At 40.6% G+C, this 22,182-nt stretch overlaps 1 long non-coding RNA gene across 1 annotated transcript in view; it reads left to right on the top strand.

Annotated features, from left to right (window-relative positions):
• Window positions 1–6,976, top strand: part of LOC309957973 — a 624,415-nt gene extending 617,439 nt beyond the window's left edge. Inside the window, exon 2 of the long non-coding RNA XR_014325996.1 lies at window positions 6,895–6,976. This is a non-coding gene — a long non-coding RNA (uncharacterized lncRNA). The remainder of the gene's footprint in view (window positions 1–6,894) is intronic.
• Window positions 6,977–22,182: the final 15,206 nt, after the last annotated feature.

The raw sequence follows: 22,182 nt of genomic DNA, 5'->3' as shown, positions 1-22,182 counted from the left end.
ACTAGGGATTGAACCCAGGCCCCCTGCATTGGGAGCTCAGAGTCTCACCCACTGAACCATCAGGGAAGTCCCATTGTTAGCCAGTTTTAAGTCCTCTTATGGGTAACTGTTCATGTGGTTTTTTCTGAGTCTATATTGATGTCTTTTGTAATATATTTATGTGAGTGCTTTAAATAGTAAAAGCAGTAATCCATTTTTATATCTGTGGCAAATGTTTTTCCAGCTTAACTTTCTTATAATTTTTACTGTTTTAGTCTTACTAAAGTTTTAAATTTACATGTAGTCTATTGTATCAATATTTTTTCTTGTTGGTTGCTTTTAAGCTTAGAAAAGTCCCAGATAAATGGTTACTCATATTTTTTTCTTATTTTACTGTTTGATAAGCATGTCTAGTTTAGAAGCTGCTTTTTAGTTGTATAAGGGAACATTGAAATTGATTGAGTTGTAAATACCTGGTTCTGTAGTACCTTCCCCAAAACTGGTATAAACTTTTTTTCCAATTTGGCTTTGAAAAAAATAGATTTCAAAGAGAGGTATAACTAGATAAGCTTTAAAGATATTTCTTTGTTTAGTTCCTGGGAGTCATTCAGCTTTTTTATGCTCTCCCTGCTATCTCCTGGAATAGTATATGCAGGGGAACCCTTTAGCATACTAACATAATAAGGATGCTTTTCATGGCTCAGGAGATCTTGGGAATCCTTGGGAAATTGTTCATTGACTCTCTGCAATGGAATTAACGTTTTCAAGCCTGCATTCTGTGTAAGAGATACATTTTCAGAGCTGGTCTTGCTGTGAGCTCTCCCAGCCCCTCCCTCCTGCTGTCCTGGGAGTGGTGCACCCCCCAGATAATTGGATTGTGGTCAGTGTTCCTTTGTTGCTTGTTTTTCAGAGAGGGGAGATTGTGTATTATCCCAGAGGGCTGGGGGCTGCTATAGCATGAGTGCATTGTCTCAGGGGCTCTGCAGATCCAAGGCCAGTCCTTCATTCTGGAGCCCTCAAATCACTCCTTGGTCTAGGCTGTTTGTCAGCTGAAAGGAGAGATTCCCAAATGCTACCGATTGTTCTTATCTATTTTTCCAAAGGGAGAATGCTAGTACCAAGGAAGAGGGTGGGTATAGAGGGGCAATCAATTATCATACCAGCTTAAAACTAAAGAAAATGAGCCCACAATTTAAGGATATTTATTAATTTCTGCTTTATAACAAAGTGAATCAGTTATACATATACATATGTTCCCATATCTCTTCCCTCTTGTGTCTCCCTCCCTCCCACTCTCCCTATCCCACCCCTCTAGGTGGTCACAAACCACCTAGCTGATGTCCCTGTGCTATGCGGCTGCTTCCCACTAGCTATCTATTTTACGTTTGGTAGTGTATATATGTCCATGCCACTCTCTCACTTTGTCACAGCTTACCCTTCCCCCTCCCCATATCCTCAAGTCCATTCTCTAGTAGGTCTCTGTCTTTATTCCCGTCTTGCCCCTAGGTTCTTCATGACCTTTTTTTTTTTCTTAGATTCCATATATATGTGTTAGCATACGGTATTTCTTTTTCTCTTTCTGACTTACTTCACTCTGTATGACAGAATCTAGGCCTATCCACCTCACTACAAATAACTCAATTTCATTTCTTTTTATGGCTGAGTAATATTCCATTGTATATATGTGCCACATCTACTTTATCCATTCATCTGCTGATGGACACTTAGTTTGCTTCCATGTCCTGGCTATTGTAAATAGAGCTGCAATGAATATTTTGGTACATGATTTTTTTTGAATTATGGTTTTCTCAGGGTATATGCCCAGTAGTGGGATTGCTGGGTCATATGGTATTTCTATTTGTAGTTTTTTAAGGAACCTCCATATTGTTCTCCATAGTGGCTATATCAATTTGCATTCCCACCAACAGTGCAAGAATGTTCCATTTTCTCCACACCCTCTCCAGCATTTATTGTTTCTAGATTTTTTGATGATGGCCATTCTGACCGGTGTGAGATGATATCTCATTGTAGTTTTGATTTGCATTTCTCTAATGACTAATGATGTTGAGCATTCTTTCATGTGTTTGTTAGCAATCTGTATATCTTCTTCGGAGAAATGTCTATTTAGGTCTTCTGCCCATTTTTGGATTGGGTTTTTGTTTTTTTGATATTGAGCTGCATGAGCTGCTTGTAAATTTTGAAGATTAATCCTTTGTCAGTTGCTTCATTGGCAAATATTTTCTCCCATTCTGAGGGTTGTCTTTTGGTCTTGTTTATGGTTTCCTTTGCTGTGCAAAAGCTTTGAAGTTTCATTAGGTCCCATTTGTTTATTTTTGTTTTTATTTCCATTTCTCTAGGAGGTGGGTCAAAAAGGATCTTGCTGCGATTTATGCCATAGAGTGTTCTGCCTATGTTTTCCTCTAAAAGTTTGATAGTGTCTGGCCTTACATTTAGGTCTTTAATCCATTTTGAGTTTATTTTTCTGTATGGTGTTAGGTAATGTTCTAATTTCATTCTTTTACATGTAGCTGCCCAGTTTTCCCAGCACCACTTATTGAAGAAGCTGTCTTTTCTCCACTGTATATTCTCGCCTCCTTTGTCAAAGATAAGGTGACCATATGTGCATGGGTTTATCTCTGGGCTTTCTATCCTGTTCCATTGATCTATATTTCTGTTTTTGTGCCAGTACCATACTGTCTTAATTATTGTAGCTTTGTAGTATAGTCTGAAGTCAGGGAGCATGATTCTTCCAGCTCCATTTTTCATTCTCAAGATTGCTTTGGCTATTCGGGGTCTTTTGTGTTTCCACACAAATAGTGAAATATTTTGTTCTAGTTCTGTGAAAAATACCAGTGGTAATTTGATAGGGATTGCATTAAATCTGTAGATTGCTTTGGGTAGTAGAGTCATTTTCACAATGTAGATTCTTCCAATCCAAGAACATGGTATATCTCTCCATCTATTTGTATCATCTTTAATTTCTTTCATCAGTATCTTATAGTCTTCTGCATACAGGTCTTTTGTCTCCTTAGGTTGGTTTATTCCTAGATATTTTATTCTTTTTGTTGCAATGGTAAATGGGAGTGTTTTCTTGATTTCACTTTCAGATTTTTCATCATTAGTATATAGGAATGCTGGAGATTTCTGTGCATTAATTTTGTATCCTGCTAGTTTACCAAATTCATTAATTAGCTCTAGTAGTTTTCTGGTAGCATCTTTAGGATTCTCTATGTATAGGATCATGTCATCTGCAAACAGTGACAGCTTTACTTCTCTTTTCCAGATTGGGTTCCTTTTACTTCTTTTTCTTCTCTGATTGCTGTGGCTAAAACTTCCAAAACTATGTTGAATAAGAATGGTGAGAGTGGGCAACCTTGTCTTGTTCCTAATCTTAGTGGACATGGTTCCAGTTTTTCACCATTGAGGATGATGTTGGCTGTGGGTTTGTCATATATGGCCTTTATTATGTTGAGGAAAGTTCCCTCTGTGCCTACTTTCTGCAGGGTTTTTATCATAAATGGGTGTTGAATTTTGTTGAAAGTTTTCTCTGCATCGATTGAGATGATCATATGGTTTTTCTCCTTCAATTTGTAAATATGGTGTATCACATTGATTGATTTGCATATATTGAAGAGTCCTTGCATTCCTGGAATAAACCCCACTTGATCATGGTGTATGATCCTTTTAATGTGCTGTTGGATTCTGTTTGGTAGTATTTTATTGAGGATTTTTGCATCTATGTTCATCAGTGATATTGGCCTGTAGTTTTCTTTCTTTGTGACATCCTTGTCTGATTTTGGTATCAGGGTGATGGTGACCTCGTAGAATGAGTTTGGGAGTGTTCCTCCCTCTGCTATATTTTGGATGAGTTTGAGAAGGATAGGTGTTAGCTCTTCTCTAAATGTTTGATAGAATTCGCCTGTGAAGCCATCTGGTCCTGGGCTTTTGTTTGTTGGAAGACTTTTAATCACAGTTTCAATTTCAGTGCTTGTGATTGGTCTGTTCGTATTTTCTATTTCTTCCTGGTTCAGTCTTGGAAGGTTGTGCATTTCTAAGAATTTGTCCATTTCTTCCAGGTTGTCCATTTTATTGGCATAGAGTTGCTTGTAGTAATCTCTCATAATCCTTTGTATTTCTGCAGTGTCAGTTGTTACTTCTCATTTTTCATTCCTAATTCTATTGATTTGAGTCTTCTCCCTTTTTTCCTTGATGAGGCTGGCTAATGGTTTATCAATTTTGTTTATCTTCTCAAAGAACCAGCTTTTAGTTTTATTGATCTTTGCTATCATTTCCTTCATTTCTTTTTCATTTATTTCTGATCTGATATTTATGATTTCTTTCCTTCTGCTAACTTTGGAGTTTTTTTGTTCTTCTTTCTCTAGTTGCTTTAGGTGCAAAGTTAGGCTGTTCATTTGAGATGTTTCCTGTTTCTTAAGGTAGGATTGTATTGCTATAAACTTCCCTCTTAGAACTGCTTTTGTTGCATCACATAGGTTTTGGGTCGTCGTGTCTCCATTGTCATTTGTTTCTAGGTATTTTTTGATTTCCTCTTTGATTTCTTCAGTGATCACTTGGTTATTAAGTAGTGTATTGTTTAGCCTCCATGTGTTGTATTTTTTACAGATCTTTTCCTGTAATTGATATCTACTCTCATAGCATTGTGGTCAGAAAAGATACTTGAAACAACTTCAGTTTTCTTAAATTCACCAAGGCTTGTCTTGTGACCCAAGGTATGATCTATCCTGGAGAATGTTCCATGAGCACTTGAGAAAAATGTGTATTCTGATTTTTTGGATGGAATGTCCTATACATATCAATTAAGTCCATCTTGATTAATGTATCATTTAAATCTTGTGTTTCCCTATTTATTTTCATTTTGGATGATCTGTCCATTGGTGAAAGTGGGGTGTTAAAGTCCCCTACTATGAATGTATTACTGTCGATTTCCCCTTTTATGGCTGTTAGTATTTGCCTTATGTATTGCGGTGCTCTTATGTTGGGTGCATAAATATTTACAATTGTTATATATTCTTCTTGGATTGATCCCTTGATCATTATGTAGTGTCCTTCTTTGTCTCTTGTAATAGTCTTTATTTTAAAGTCTATTTTGTCTGATATGAGAATTGCTACTCCAGCTTTCTTTTGGTTTCTATTTTCATGAAATATCTTTTTCCATCCCCTTACTTTCAGTGTGTATGTGTCTCTAGGTCTGAAGTGGGTCTCTTGTCGACAGCAAATATATGGGTCTTGTTTTTTTATCCATTCAGCCAATATGTGTCTTTTTTGGGGAGCATTTAGTCCATTTACATTTAAGGTAATTATCAGTATGTATGTTCCTATTCCCATTTTCTTAATTGTTTTGGGTTTGTTATTGTACGTCTTTTCCTTCTCTTGTGTTTCCTGCCTAGAGAAGTTCCTTTAGCATTTGTTGTAAAGCTGGTTTGGTGGTGCTGAACTCTCTCAGCTTTTGCTTGTCTGTAAAGGTTTTAATTTCTCCATCAAATCTGAATGAGAACCTTGCTGGGTAGAGTAGTCTTGGTTGTAGGTTTTTCTCCTTCATCACTTTAAATATGTCCTGCTATTCCCTTCTGACTTGCAGAGTTTCTGCTGAAAGATCAGCTGTTAACCTTATGGGGATTCCCTTGTGTGTTTTTTGTTGTTTTTCCCTTGCTGCTTTTAATATGTTTTCTTTGTATTTAATTTTTGACAGTTTGATTATTATGTGTCTTGGTGTGTTTCTCCTTGGATTTATCCTGTATGGGACTCTGTGCTTCCTGGACTTGATTAACTATTTCCTTTCCCATATTAGGGAAGTTTTCAACTATAATCTTTTCAAATATTTTCTCAGTCCCTTTCTTTTTCTCTTCTTCTTCTGGAACCCCTATAATTTGAATGTTGGTGCATTTAATGTTGTCCCAGAAGTCTCTGAAACTGTCCTCAGTTGTTTTCATTCTTTTTTCTTTATTCTGCTCTGCAGTAGTTATTTCCACGATTTTATCTTCCAGGTCACTTATCCATTCTTCTGCCTCAGTTATTCTGCTATTGATCCCATCTAGAGTATTTTTAATTTCATTTATTGTGCTGTTCATCATTGTTTGTTTCATCTTTAGTTCTTCTAGGTCCTTGTTAAATGTTTCTTGCAGTTTGTCTATTTTATTTCCAAGATTTTGGATCATCTTTACTGTCATTATTCTGAATTCTTTTTCAGGTAAACTGCCTATTTCCTCTTCGTTTGTTAGGACTGGTGGGTTTTTATCTTGCTCCTTCATCTGCTATGTGTTATTCTGTCTTGTCATTTTGCTGAACTTACTGTGTTTGGGGTCTCCTTTTCACAGGCTGCAGGTTTGTAGTTCCCGTTGTTTTTGGTGTCTGTCCCCAGTGGCTAAGGTTGGTTCAGTGGGTTGTGTAGGCTTCCTGGTGGAGGGGACTAGTGCCTGTGTTTGGTGCATGAGGCTGGATCTTGTCTTTCTAGTGGGCAGGTCCACGCCTGGTGGTGTGTTTTGGGGTGTCTGTGGCCTTATTATGATTTTAGGCAGCCTCTCTGCTAATGGATGGGGCTGTGTTCCTGTCTTGCTAGTTGTTTGGCATAGGATGTCCAGCACAGTAGATTGCTGGTCATTGCGTGAAGCTGGGTCTTGGCGTTGAGATGGAGATCTCTGGGAGATTTTTGCCGTTTGATGTCACGTGGAGCTGGGAGGTCTCTGGTGGACCAGTGTTCTGAAGTTGGCTCTCCCAGTTCAGAGGCACAGCACTGACTCCTGGCTGGAGCACCAAGAGCCTTTTGTCCACACGGCTCAGAATAAAAGGGAGAAAAAATAGAAAGAAAGCAAGAAGGAAGGAAGGAAGGAAGGAAGGAAGGAAGGAAGGAAGGAAGGAAAGAAAGAAAGAAAGAAAGAAAGAAAGAAAGAAAGAAAGAAAGAAAGAAAGAAAGAAAGAAGATAAAATAAAATAAAGTTATTAAAATAAAAAATAATTATTAAGAAAAAAATTTTTTAAAGTAAAAAATAAATGGACGGACAGACCCCTAGGACAAATGTTGAAAGCAAAGCTATACAGACAAAATCACACACAGAAGCATACACATACACACTCACAAAAAGAGAAAAAAGGGAAAAAAGAATATATTTTTGCTTCCAGAGTCCACCTCCTCAATTTGGGATGATTCATTGCCTATTCAGTTTTTCCACAGATGCAGGGTACATCAAGTTGATTGTGGAGATTTAATCTGCTGCTCCTGAGGCTACTGGGGGATTTTTCCCTTTCTCTTCTTCCTTCGCACAGCTCCGGGTGTTCAACTTTGGATTTGGCCCCACCTCTGCGTGTAGGTCACCTGAGGGCATCTGTTCTTCGCTCAGACAGGACGGGGTTAAAGGAGACATTGATGCGGGGGCTCTGGCTCACTCAGGCGGGGGGAGGGAGGGGCACAGAGTGCAGGACGGGCCTGCGGCGGCAGAGGCCAGCCTGATGTTGCAGCAGCCTGAGGCGCACCATGCGTTCTCCCGGGGTAGTTGTCCCTGGATTACGGGGCCCTGGCAGTGCGGGCTGCACAGGCTCTCGGGAGGGGTGGTTTGGATAGTGACCTGTACTCACACCCAGGCTTCTTGGTGGGGGCAGCAGCAGCCTCAGCGTTTCATGCCTGTCTCTGGGGTCTGCGCTGATAGCCACGGCTCCTGCCCGTCTCTGGAGCTCCTTTAAGCGGCGCCCTTAATCCCCTCTCCTCGCGCACCAGGAAACAAAGAGGGAAGAAAAAGTCTCTTGCCTCTTCGGCAGCTCCAGACTTTTTCCCGGACTCCCTCCCGGCTAGCTGTGGCGCACTAGCCCCCTTCAGGCTGTGTTCACGCAGCCAACCCCAGTCCTCTCCCTGGTATCTGACCAAAGCCCGAGCCTCAGCTCCCATCCCCTGCCCACCCCGGCGGGTGAGGAGACAAGCCTCTCAGGCTGGTGAGTGCTGGTCGGCACCGATTCTCTGTGTGGGAATCTCTCCACTTTGCCCTCCACACCCCTGTTGCTGCGCTCTCCTCCGCGGCTCCGAAGCTTCCCCACTCCACCACACGCAGTCTCTGCCCACGAAGGGGCTTCCTAGTGTGTGGAAACCTTTCCTCCTTCACAGCTCCCTCCCACCGGTCCAGGTCCAGTCCGTATTCTTTGTCTCTGTTTTTTCTTTTTTCTTTTGCGCTACCCAGGTACGTGGGGAGTTTCTTTCGTTTTGGGAGGTCTGAGGTCTTCTGCCAGCATTCAGTAGGTGTTCTGTAGGAGCAGTTCCACCTGTAGATGTATTTCTTATGTATCTGTGGGGAGGAAGATGATCTCTGCATCTTACTCTTCCGCCATCTTGAAGCTTCAAGGATATTTATTTTATCATCCATTATTTTCCTTAAGTAGACCCCCTGTTGGGGCAGGAGATTCTTTTCCTGATCACTATACTGATTTGAATCTCCAAAACAGGCACCCAGAAATGGAGCTCTGAAACATGGTTTATTTTATTATTTTTTTGTTTATTTATTTATTTTTTTGCGGTATGTGGGCCTCTCATTGTTATGGCCTCTCCCGTTGCGGAGCACGGGCTCCGGATGCGCAGGCTCAGCGGCCATGGCCCACAGGCCCAGCCACTCCGCAGCATGTGGGATCTTCCCGGACCGGGGCACGAACCCGTGTCCCCTGCATCGGCATGCGGACTCTCAACCACTGCGTCACCAGGGAAGCCCAACATGGTTTATTTTAAATGAATGTGTTTTCTTATTTAAACCAGCTTGGTGTAATGAGGAAACAGAGGCACAGAGAGGGCTAGGGACTTAGCCAAGATGTAACTAACTAGACACAGATAGTTATGGAGTAAAGATGCTTGGTGTTCATGCCTTCCACTCCAATACTTTCCATTGCTTCTTTTCTCACAATCTCCAAAGAAGTATATTTTACAACTTTGGCTATGAACAACAAACAGAATACATCTCCTAGATTCTACTTTTAAAAATTCTTTGCTAAAATAACCCATTGAGGACAAATATATTTTTATTTTTGTGAATTTCACCTTAGTGATGTGACATAAATTGTAACCACCTGAGGTAGACACTGAATTTTCTACATGAAAGTTGCTATGGACTGAATTGTGTCCCTCCAAAATTCGTATGTTGAAGCTCTAACACCCAATGTGACTCTATTTATTTATTTTCTTTCACATCTTTATTGGAGTATAATTGCTTTACAATGTTGTGTTATTTTCTGCTGTATAACAAAGTGAATCAGCTATATGTGTTCATATATCCCCATATCCCCTCCCTCTTGCATCTCCCTCCCACCCTCCCCTCCCACCCCTCTAGGTGGTCACAAAGCGCCGAGCTGATCTCCCTGTGCTATGTAGCTGCTTCCCACTAGCTATCTATTTGACATTTGGTAGTGTATATATGTCAATGCTACTCTCTCACTTCATCCCAGCTTACCCTTCCCTGTCCCCGTGTCCTCAAGTCCTGTGACTCTATTTAGAGATGGGGGTTTTAGGAGGTAATTGAGGTTAAATGAGGTCATAAGGGTAGGGTCCTAATCCAATAGGATTGGTGACCTTATAAGAAGAGGAAGAGAGAGATTTTTCTCTCTCTGCCATGTGAGTCCACAGCCAACATGAAGGTGATCACATCTGCAAGCCAGGAAAATCACCCTCACCAGAACCCATGGCACCCTGATCTCAGGCTTCCAACCTCCAAACTGTGAGAAAATAAATTTCTGTTGTTTAAGTCACGCAGTCTATTTTGTTATGATAGTCCAAGCTGACTAATATAGTAAATTACTGTCTTACTAAATCCTGGTTCCTAGAGCCAGTAGACATACAAATTACAAGCTCATTGAAGATGATCCATGATTGATTGATTGAGTTTTATTTATTTTTTTGACCACACCACGTGGCATATGGGATCTTAGTTCCCTGACCAGGGATGGAACCCACACCCTCTGTAATGGAAGCACGGAGTCTCAACCACTGGACCTCCAGGGAAGTCCCATGATCCATGTTTTAGAAAAATTGTTCTGATTGTTCCTTTGATGCTCTGGGTACCTTTTGTGGGTTTGACTTGTGAGTGCTTCAGAGCACTTGCTTTAATTGTAAGAAATAGCTTTTTGTTGACTGGAAATATCCTCACAAATGGGACTGGTGGGTAGAAGGTGGCCTATCCTCCACTAAACCAGGAGTAAAGGATGCATTAGCATTGTGATGTCACTGCAGCCAGAGGTCTTCGCTATGCTGGGAACTCACTTCTGGGCTCCTGAAATCACTTAATTAAAGGCAAAAGCACATAATACCTGAACAGCATTACTGTGCTAGTTTTGTCTTTCCTGCCATGCTGAATTATTCGTTAACATTTGTATAAAATATCTGAATCATAGAATCCTTTCAGGAGGTCATCGCTTCTCTCTGTAGACCAACTCTAACTCAAGCATCTCTAATGAAATTCTGAGCCTCAATCTTCCCCACCGCAGATCTGGTGCCCTCACACAAATGGATCCAGCTAATGTCAAAATTGGAAACAAATATTTAACAATGCAACCTCGGACAAAGTATGAGATCTAAAAATGTACGACCTTATACCTCATAAAGTTCTTGAAATAAAAGAAAGCTAGCTCCTGGTCTGCAGGTCTTAGCAGAGTGGTAATGCTACTTTCATAATGTTAATCACCAAATGTCCTCCACCTCTGAGGACAGACAGGCTCCTTGGATCACTCAGGGTACTAGAAACCAGGAAACAAGAAAGAGCACCCACCCACATAGCCAGCGAGCACCTCTCACATTCTCCTACAGACCCTGTTCTCCAAATGCTAGATGGTAGAATAATCAGTTAAACTTTGGCGAGCAGCAGTGACACTTCAGATCCATTCAAATGACTGTATTTGGTTCCTACGCAGGGTTGGCAGTTACTCTGTGAAGCAGGCAGGGTGCAGCCATAGCCCTATTTAACAGCTGATGATGCTGACCCGAAGTGGGCTTGAGGACTCCATAGCAAAGCCACCCTGAAAACCAACTAGCTCCTCAAGGATTATCTGGCACTCTTCTGGGCACTGGGATAAACAGGAGAATTAGACATGGTCCCTGGCCTTGCAGAGCTCTCAACGTAGCGAGAAAGAAAGACCTATAAACCCATCATTACAGCATGAAAAGTGCTGTAATGGAGGAAAGGAAACGGGAGGCCATAGGAGCAGAGAGGAGGGTACCTAATGCAGGTTCTTAAAAACTGGCCAAATTAAGTTAAAGAGATAAGGCGTTTTTACCTTGGAAGGGTTTCCTTTTAGATTCCAAGATAACCTTCATAGTTTCTAATTGTGATTTTAAAAACACAAACTTTTGATATATGGTTTTTTAACTTTGATTTAATTTCAGCATTGTCTCAAGTGTTGGCTTCTTAAAAACATCTTTCTCACCCTTTCTGTAGTTAGAATGAACTGGAGGGGTGGGTGTGTGTTTTCAGTGGATGCTACCCTGGATGGGAAGGATGAAGCCAGGTGCAGGAGAACACAGCTGCTGGCTAAGGCCACCTGTGGAAGAACAGCCAAGTGGGGAATCCCAGTGTCCAAGGGACTCGGTTATTTAAGAGTTATGTAAAAACCTGTCATTTGGGGTCCCAGCATGGAAAGCATGGCAACAAGGATTCTGAGGTTGGTGTTTGGGCATTAGAGAGGCAGGTGGAGATTGTGAGAAGGTCTGTCCACAGGAGGCAGTTGGAAGATTATGGTGCTGAGATCAGTGGAAAATGGCAGAGGCCAAGCAGGCTCAGTCAGAGGTTCTGTACATCAACCTGCATGAGTCTCCTTTTCCTCCTGTTTAAAATGGTGATAGTTCTGTCTGTCTCATTAGGATGTTATAAGCCAGGGGTCCCCAACCCCCAGGCCACGGACCGGTACTGGTCCACAGCCTGTTAGCAACCGGGCTGCACAGCAGGAGGTGAGTGGTGGACGAGCCAGCTAAGCTTCATCTGCCACTCCCCATCGCTCCCATCACCCCCTGAACCAACCCCCCAGCCCTGGTTCATGGAAAAATTGTCTTCCACGAAACCGGTCCCTGGTGCCAAAAAGGTTGGGGACCACTGTTATAAGGGATAAATGAAACTCACGTGCATAAGGACACTGGTCCTTGAAAAAAAATGTAGCCTTCCCCACCCCTCCTTCCTTCCCATACCCCCTTCCCCTGCCTTCCTGCACTACTCCTTTTCACTTTTCAGGAGATAGTAGTACATGGAGCTATACTAAAATGTTATATACAAAATGTGCCACTCAGGCTTCTAAGGGAGGTGGCGATACAATAACTTCTGAGACACTTAGTGTGGTTCTGCCATTTGAAAACTGGAAGGGACTGTCTGTATTAGTCAGAATAGGTGAATTATTGTAGCAAACAACCCTCAAATCTCAGAGACTTAGCAAGGTTACTTCTTACTCATACCAGAGTTGAACATGGGTTTGCAGGAGGCTGTGCTGCTGTCATTCAGGGACCCAGCCCCTCCCATTTAGTGGCTCTGCTTTCCTTTAGGGCCTCGGAGTTCTCCCTTGTACCCTCTGCATCTACTGAGTAGGCAGGAAAGAATGAGAAGATAAAACATCATACAGAAGTTGTTTAGGGACCAGGTGTAGAAGTGATCATTTCTACCCACATTCCATAACTCAAGTTACTCAGCCCCACTATAGCCTAGCTGGGTGGCCAGGCAGAAAAGGAGACAGGATTTGGTCGGCATATGATAGTCCCTGCCCCATGGCCAGAACATTGGGCAAATTATTGGATAAAAAGTGAATAAGATCCTCTCGTTTAAGCTATATAAACAGAGCCCTGTGACCCTTTGTTTGGAATGTCCTGTTGGGGTGTGGTGGGGGGCATTCAAGCTAGAAGAATGAGAGGACATTTCTCTTTCTGAGATTCTCTGATGCAGTAAAGCAGCAGAGAATTGGAGCTGAATTACCCAGCTGAATTTCTGGTGCCTTAAACTGAGTTCTTGGAGTAGAAATAGAACGTTGAATTTCATTTCATAGATTGTTCTTCCAGTTTGACGTATTGGAGATTTTTAGCACGCACGCTCACACCTGGCTGCCCGCCACCTTCTGCCATTGCAGATACGCTTACAGGAAGCCGTGAGTGGATCTGCTTTCGATGCTGGCAGCATCTTACTAAAATGCTTTTGCTGGCATCATGGAACAGGAGCAGAATTCAGCTGGGACCAATAATGAGGCTATTTAGAAAGTTCTTTCCTCTACCACCTGACAAGGCAGATGTGGTGGGGATTTTTCCACTCCCATTCTGTCGATGGTGGCCGAAATTAGTTCAAGGCCCTCAAAAATGTTTAGACCTTGAGACCTGAAACCCCCAACCCATAAAAAGGATAAATCCTCTTTTTCCTATCCAGCAAGAGAAAAAGAAACTCACCCCAGAGACTGCCAACACAGAGGTTTGTCACCTATTTGTTCTCTTAACAGCCTAGAAAAAGCACAGCCATGTGTTAGTTTGGAAGGAAAAAAAGTATTGGCCTTCGTTAAAAATATCTCTAGATAACATTACTATGGTTGATGCTTTTTCCCCTGAAGTCATGTTAAATTGAAATAATATTTTTTTCTAAGCACTTTCACTTCTATAAGTGAAAGTTATATAATTGTGTCTATAATCTCATTTAAAACTCCCAGTCATTATTGTGTGAGGTAGGGATTTCATGATGTATCCCCATTTAATAGATAAGACTACTTAAGTTCCAGAGAGATTATTAAGTGACTTGCTTAAGGTCTGTGAGATATGAATTCAAGATTAGTACCCAATTATCTACACTTCCAAACTCTTTCACTAGACCACATGAGGTTATATCAGCTGATGCTTTTTCTTGGGGAGGGCGGTGTGCTCCAGCCCTTTATAACTGACTCCGTCTGTATGTTGACTCATTCATCCATCTGTCCATCCACAAACTCTGTACCAGGCATTGTGCCTGAGCTACAAAGATGAATGAGGGTCTTTGCCTTCAACAAGTTCACAGCTTAGTAGGGGAGATGGACATGTAGATAAATGTGATGGATACAATTATATGTGAAGACCCCAGGGTATGATGGGTATGTATGTGGGAGAAGGAGCAGGATTGGACACACAGTGAAAGCATGGTTAGTTCTTCCTGGGAAGGTCAGGGATGGTGTCACAAGGGGAGTGACATTTGAGCTGAATCTTAATGACTGTCAGACACATTAGGGGTATTGGGGCATCCCAACCCAGGGCACCAGCTTGTGCAAAAGCATAAAAGCTTGAGAGGATATGGCCCGTGTAAGGATATTCTGGCATATTTGGGGATGGTTTTGGAGAGTGGCGAACCCCAGGGAGCACCTGGAAGCATTGCTGGGCTAAAAATGAAGGATGATATTCTGTAATGCTGTGTTCACCCTTGTCCCTGGGCCCATAGTGACATCTCACTTCTCTGAACTTAGGGAATGTTTTGGATCTGACCCACATGATCTAGTCCTTGATTGTGTACTCTCTTGTCTTATTCTGTTCTTATTCTCATCAGTAAACCTGGACTCCTTAGTCTGATTGTAAATGTTCAAAGATCCTGAACCATGTCACATTCTTGCTGCCTCCCGTATCCCAGCACCAAGAACAGTACATTGTGGTGCCAAGGAACTGATTAGTGATTTTTAAATATTCAGAAGTCAAGCAGTGAACTCTAGGGAATGTTCTCAGGGTGTAACATCATGAGAGGGGAGGCAAGTGGCCTTCAGTTCAATCAGGTAACCCCACACTGTGCCAGTCACGGGGACATAGATGAAGACTGGTTCTTGCCCTAAAAGAGCTAAAAGAGCTCACAGTCTTGAGTGGAAGGTAGACATGGAAGGCAGTAATTGCAATTCCATGGGGAATGGAATAGTCTGAGGAACAAGTTCTGTGAGATGTCAAATAGGGAACTGTTAATTCTGTCTGGGGGAAATTGGGAATCTTTACTGTCTGTTCCCAGTCTGACGTAAACTCTCAAGGCAGGGGATTTGTGTGCCTTGTTTAGTGTTGAATCCCTAGTGTCTGGCACGTAGCAGGTGGTCAATAAATATATGCTGCATGAATTTATGGAAACTAACACTTGAACTTGATTTTGTGGGGTGAGTATGTGTTCACCAAGCAGAAGAAGCAGGGGAAGTTATGATCCAGGCAGAGAGAATAGTTTGTACGAAGACACATACACAAGAATACGTTTTTATTTACCTAAATGTTTCCTTGAATGTAGTTCCAGAGAGTGTTCTTGTATAGCTTTCTGGACAATGGCCTGTCTTTTTTTTCAGTTTTTGACCAAATGCTCCTCACATATTGCTGTGCTAAGTATCTTACCAAGGTTGACCATACCAGCACATATTCACCAGGAACTTTGTCAACATCATAAATAGGTACCAGGTTAAGTTGGTTATAGTAATGTGACCATGTAACCTGATTAACCTTGGACAGTACTGGTTTATGCCTGTTGTCTACATATAATTATTAATAGAGCCTCCTTGCACTCTCAAAAGTGTCTGGGTTTGACCAAGAGAAGGTGGGGTCCCTTCTCTCAAGCATCAGTCAAGGAAAGTGGTTGATGTAGGAAACCCCACTACCAGATTTCAGGAGCACTAATTCAACACTTATTCAACAGATATTCACTGAATGTGATTCTATTCTGGATATTCCAGGAATCTCCAAGGATGACCAAGACATGGTTTCTCCTTGGCCCTTATTTCAAAGTGATGATTATATATATCCTGTCTTTCTCATGGTTGGTTGTGTGAATATCAAAATAAATACTCTGAAAATGTTTGTTGAATGATTATAATGAGTTAATGTATGTGTACTTCACCTCTCTCTGCCTTAGCTGTCCTCATCTGTCAATGCAGGGATAGCAATAATAGTACCTACCTTATAGGATTATTGTGATATTAAATGAGTTAATGCATGCAAAGAGCTGAGACTGGGGCTTCCCTGGTGGCGCTGTGGTTGAGAGTCTGCTTGCCGATGCGGCGGATGCGGGTTCGTGACCCGGTTCGGGAGGATCCCACATGCTGCGGAGCGGCTGGGCCCGTGAGCCATGGCCGCTGAGCCTGCGCGTCCGGAGCCTGTGCTCCGCAATGGGAGAGGCCACAACAGTGAGAGGCCCGCGTACCGCAAAAAAAAAAAAAAAAGAGCTAAGACTGGTACCTGACACATTATTTATTGAGCATTTATGCTCAATAGAAAGTAGTTATTATGTGAAAGCACTTTGCAAATGAAACGGAGCTACCTATAGCTTTCTACAGCTTAAAAATGAGAAAAACAGCTAGTTGGAAGCTTTGCTTAAGGAAGGTTACATTTTTTAATTTATTCAACCATTTGATTATGAATCAGATATGACCCCACCCTTAAGGAGCTCAAGCCTAGTAAGAGAAACAGATATGCAAAAGAAGACTATGAACTTACCTGTATTTGTGTCATGAAACAATGTCCTATAAATTTGTGGAGTTTGTTAGAGGTCTGCTGGGTACCCCTTCATAGACCACTCACTGAAAATCTCAGTAGAGAAGGGGATGGGCACAGTAGAAGAGGAGATGGACATTGATATTAATCAAGGAAGCAATGTAGTTAGATTGAAATTTTAGAAAGGTCACCGTGGTTGGTAAATGGGATTCAGTCAAAATTGGAGGTAAGAATATGTGGATAATAATCCAGGAAAGAGATGCAGAGACTTGAACCAAGACAGTAGCAGTGGGTATAAGAAAAGTTAAGGAGATATAATGTACACAACTAAGCAGTTGGCAGGACTCTTGAGAAACTTACAGACAGCTTTTCTCAACTAAAAGAGGTATAGCTTAAATGATAAGATCCAAACACCAGGTTTCTGTGACAAAGTGAGAAAGTGGCATGGACATATATACACTACCAAACGTAAGGTAGATAGCTAGTGGGAAGCAGCCGCATAGCACAGGGAGATCAGCTCGGTGCTTTGTGACCACCTGGAGGGGTGGGATAGGGAGGGTGGGAGGGAGGGAGACACAAGAGGGAAGTGATATGGGAACATATGTATATGTATAACTGATTCACTTTGTTGTAAAGCAGAAACTAACACACCATTGTAAAGTAATTATACTCCAATAAAGATGTTTTAAAAAATATAAAAGACACCAGGTTTATTTTCCAAGCCCTCACTGGGTTCTTGTGAAACCTGTGTTGTCCCACTATTAATTGTTAAAGTTTGTGTCTCTGTAAGTGAAGAATAATTGGGAAATGGATTAATTGTGAAGCTTTAATGTAGGTAGATAGTATGAGAGGAGTAAGCACTATTAACCTGTGTGGTTGGGAAGCCTCAGAAGCTGAGACATTCCATTTGGAATCTTGGATAGCAATTACCAAAGGCTTTAAATTAGATATAATAGACGAGGAGGCTTGGGCCTAAGGGTGGTAGCATTGGTGCTGGAACCCAAGTCTTTTGACTCTCAATTCACCATTTACCCACTGCAGTATCATTCAGACTAGACTAGATTTGTTTCCTCACTGGTTGCTGAGTTCCTCAGAGTGCCCCAGGAAGTATGTGAGGGTGGGGTAAATGTTTAGTGGGGCCCACTCTTCCCCCCACCAGGAAACCAGCATTATTTTATTTGTTTATACGTTAGAGGTTTGTCTAAGATTTTACTTCAAAAAATCACTTGCTGGAAAAAAAGTTTGAAAGTACATCCTCTGGAGTTACAAACTGGCTATAAATAGCATGATATTCCTATAGTGCAGAACTGTTTCTCTCCTTTTAAACTAATTATATACCTACCTATATGCAATTATATAATGATTTAACTTTACACATACGTACATACACATATTAAATATTAACTAATGTTACTGCCTATATAGCTAGTAACATTAGTTAGATAATATTTAGAATACAGTATTAATTCTCTTAAGCACTTGCATTTCCTAGAGTTCTTCCAGAGTCGTGGTTTCATGGAGCGTGGGAATGTGGGCAGGTGATGAATTCATGCTCTAAGCTGCAACATCAGCAACACCCTCCTCTTTTCCATACCTTCCACATCATCCAGGCCTTATTGGAGTTCTCTGTGACTGAAGACCTCTCCAGCTACAGAAGCACGAGTTCGGTGTGCAGACCCTCACATTATATTCACTAAAGAAGGTTGCAGCCAGAGCACTCCCCCCCTCTAGCAATAAAACAATGTCTCTGTTGAAAGCTCATGGCTTCAGTTTGTGGGTTTGTTCTAAAGAGCGACTTCCACTTTAGAGTTTCTGATTTTAGTCACTTGAACATTTCTTAGAGGGAAAAAGACTGTCCTTTAGCAGAAATTTCTTACATCAGAAAAAATGATTCTTTGGAAGGGTGGATTCCAAAAGATTTTTCTTTTTGGAGTCAACTTTGGGATTCATCTATTTATCATTTATTTCTAAGAGAGGCCATATATTAACCTGCCATGTGAATGTATTCATTTTACTTGAACAAATATTTACTGAGTGCCAACTGTGAGACAGCCACTGTGCTCACCTGGAGGGAAACAAAGCCAGACAATCCTTGCCCTGGAGTACCTTGAAAACACTCTGGGAGACAGACCTGTAAACAACTGTGGTAATACTCTGGCATGAATTCTGTGGAGGCAGGAAGAACAAGCTGCTATAAAAGCTCAGATAATGAAGCAGCTAATTTTTCCTAGTGAGGTGAAACCTTGAAGGATGGGTATATTTTCCAGGGAGAGAAGTCATTCCAAGTGGAATGAAACTACAGGAACAAAGGCACGGGGTAGAAGGGCCATGTAGGAGAATAGAGTGGCATGTTTAGAGCAGTGTATATAAAAGGGACTATCCCAGAGAAGTCAGGAAGCTTAAGCGAAGGTCGGATTATAAGGAGGCTTGAACGCCATACTGCATAGTTGGATTTGATTTAAGCAGTGAGGATCATGAAGGTTTTTCCGGTAAAAAGTAACAGAACATAGATTGAATCATGAAATTGACAGTATTTGACTGCTTTTGACCTGTAAAAACAATTTCATGTGTTCAACCTAATATAAAACATAGTTAACATTTTTGAGTACTTAACCGTATGCCATATACCCTGTAATACATGCCTTACATGCATTATCTCATTTAATCTTCACAACCCTAGGCATTATTGCTGTCTGCATTTTAAGTATGATGACACTTGAGAGCATCTTTGGACTTAATCAAGGTCCTAGTCAAAACCGTTGGTTTTATGATTTTAACCTACCATTTCCAGTTCTGTATTTTATTAACATAACTCTAGTGACCAGGGTGGACATTGGAGGAACATTATACTAATCTGGCTCTTCATTTGTGGCAGATTTAAAAAATTCCTTCAAAAGCTTGATTTCCCTTTAGCCAGCATTCTTATACTGGAATGTCAGTTGAAAATCTGAGTTAGCCTTACCAAAAATTTTGTTTGCTCATTGAAAACTATTTATATATAGACCCTGACATATTAGAGCTGGCATCCAGTTTCATTTCTTCTTTACTCAAGAAGATTCTGGCCCAAAGAGAAGTGATTTGCCCAAAGTCATAGAATTATTAGCAGTAGAGATGGAACTGACTTTGAGATCTCCTGGCTCCTCTCTGTTTCCTTGTGATTTAAAATAGATCTTACTTTCAAGAACACACATTGAACACCTCCTGTGTATAAGAGCCGTTGTTCTCGGAATGTTCTTCAGTAATACCCTTATACATGGACACGTGTAAAGTTTCATGTTAGGTGGATGGCACAGTTTGGCTATATACTGATACCAAATAAAAGATATAGGGGAAAAATCTGTCCTTTACCTATCTGTGTCTTGTAATTGGCACACATAGTTTGTGTGGTCTTACTTGATAATAAATTTTAACAGTGAAGAATTCCATTGAAATTACTGTTCCATGCCCTTGTGGGGTTTGTTTCCCTGTACCCCAAGGTACCCATAATGCTGATAGACAATAAAGAACAAATTTCAAGCAGTAGCTTGTATATTATCTGAGTTGTGAAATCTTTAAGATGACAAGAGTTTCAAAATTCTTGAATAAGGTGGAAATTTTAATAATATACATAACATATATGACCCACACAGTTTACATTCCTAGGGTTTTTGAAGGCTAGCAAAACCTTCTGCAAGCATTCTCATTTTATTGGCAGTGTAAAAAAAAATCAAATGTGATGATTATTTGATTATCCCATGATCCATTTTATGGATAATAAAGTAGGCAAGGTAAGTATTGAATAACAAAATCAGTAAGTACCAGTTTTGGGGTAAAATTGGAATTCTTTTTTATATTTTTCTTGAAACTGTCCACAGAACCATAAGTTACATGTAACATAGTTTGTAAAATCCTGATGTGGGTTTTAAAACTGTGATTTTAGTTATTCACTCTTCTCAGTAAGGGAGAAAACTGAGTAGTGAGGTCAATAACAATAACCCTTTTAAAAGAACTTAAGTATAATTTCTGTAATTACCTAGAATTAATGGTGCCTTGATAAAATAAAAGTTATGTATTTGTGTATAATTTCAGAGTAGGACCAGGGCTTTTCCAGGCACTGAAATTTCACAGGAGCCCAGAATCTTTATGGTTACCACATAATATCATAGAGGAAGGTTAGCATGAAATAGGTATTTGTTAGCCTACAAGGCTTTGGGGGTTATAATGTTACAACTTCTGTTCAAAAATCTTACATTAAAAAAAATACTCATCCTCGTTAAAGATGTGATCCTTTTCAAGGTGGTATTTTGAACTTGAAGCTGCTGTTGCTAAGGCGTTGCTAAGGGAAATGAGCTACTCAGCACTAATGTGTAACTTTACTCTTCTGCCTAAAAGTAGTTAAATCATTCCTCCAGCTTCAGAGTCAGAGAGGGAAAGGACTAAAAAGGGTCAAGTGGAGAGTTGCCTTTTTCTGACAGTTATATAGCATGCCTCTCTTGTTTTTCACATTTTTTTCCTTCACCTTTTGTAGAGAAAGGAAATGACCTTCCTAGGCATAAGAGGGTTGAAAAGGTAAACTAGGCTACCGAGCAGGGCAAGGCTTATAATGAATGTAGACTGTGCCTGACTAAGGCAGAAAGAAGTGCCTGACCACTGAGAGAAATGCTTCTGCTGATGACCAGCCTCAGAAAAGGGCTTTTTACAATAACCCAGCGAACAGTAAGGGTGACTTGAAAAAGAAAATTATGTATTAATGAATGAAGTACCAAATCATTGTGCCCTAAGCATTTGGTTCAAAAGTTCTAAAATATTTGGAATCAATTATTTATGTTCTCTTATTGTGTGCCCATTATGTTCAAGGTACTGATATTCTACATGCTGGGGATATAAGGCAAATAACATACAATTTCTACCCTGCAAGCTCACAATACAGTGTGAGAGTAACAAAGAACTATAATTCATTGAGTACAATCTGTTATAGAATTGTTTGAAAATTGTTGAAGTTCAGAATTATGCTCACAGTTGAATTTTTGATAAATAAAATTTGGAAAATATTTGGAAAGTTTAATGTCTTGGGGTTTTAGTAGATGATTCCATCTGAAGATCAGGCACTCTTACCTTTACTTTCAGAGATGTAGGAGGGAATAGCACACACACAAAATAATAGCAGACAAAAGCATGACCCTTGTAATTTTCACAGGACCAGGATTCTATCATCACCTGGTGGCAAAATACTAAAATTACAGGTGTAAGTTAGGTGGATGTTTTTTTCTTTTTTTTTATTTAAAATTATTGTTATTGTTTTAAGTGTCAGCAGATGGCAACAGCATTACTCTGAATGTTAGTTTCTGATTACAGACTAACAGAGAATAAGATTTAAGTTTTTTAGATCTACACTTTTCTATATAAGGTAGAATTTATAGCGAAAAGAGTGTGGACTGAGGTTAAACATATATAAGTTTGAAACTTAAATTTGCCTCTTACTAGCTGTGTGATCTTGAGCAAATCACTTAAATTCTCTAATCTTTAGTTTTCTTATTGGGAATCTCAGAGTTGTGAGATTAAATGAGATTTATAGGCAAAGCATCTAATGCAATGTTTGACACATAGTGGATGCTCAATAAATGCTAATTCTTGTTCTTTTCATAAAAGTACTTACTGTATAAGAGGTCCTCTTTCCCACAGTTATCATATCATAATATTCCTCTCTTTACAACTTTTAAAAATGGAATAGGTTGGGATAGATTCAGAGGAGACCTCAGAGGGCATCTAGCTAGAAGGAGCTGGCTGCCAGTATCCCCTTCCTGCCCTTCTCCCTGATC

The sequence above is a fragment of the Leucopleurus acutus genome, assembly GCF_964270905.1.
Source record: "Leucopleurus acutus genome assembly, chromosome: 2".
Classification (NCBI taxonomy): Eukaryota; Metazoa; Chordata; class Mammalia; order Artiodactyla; family Delphinidae; genus Leucopleurus; species Leucopleurus acutus.
Note: the sequence above shows the minus strand (reverse complement) of the source record. Positions and strands in the feature narration are given on the sequence as shown.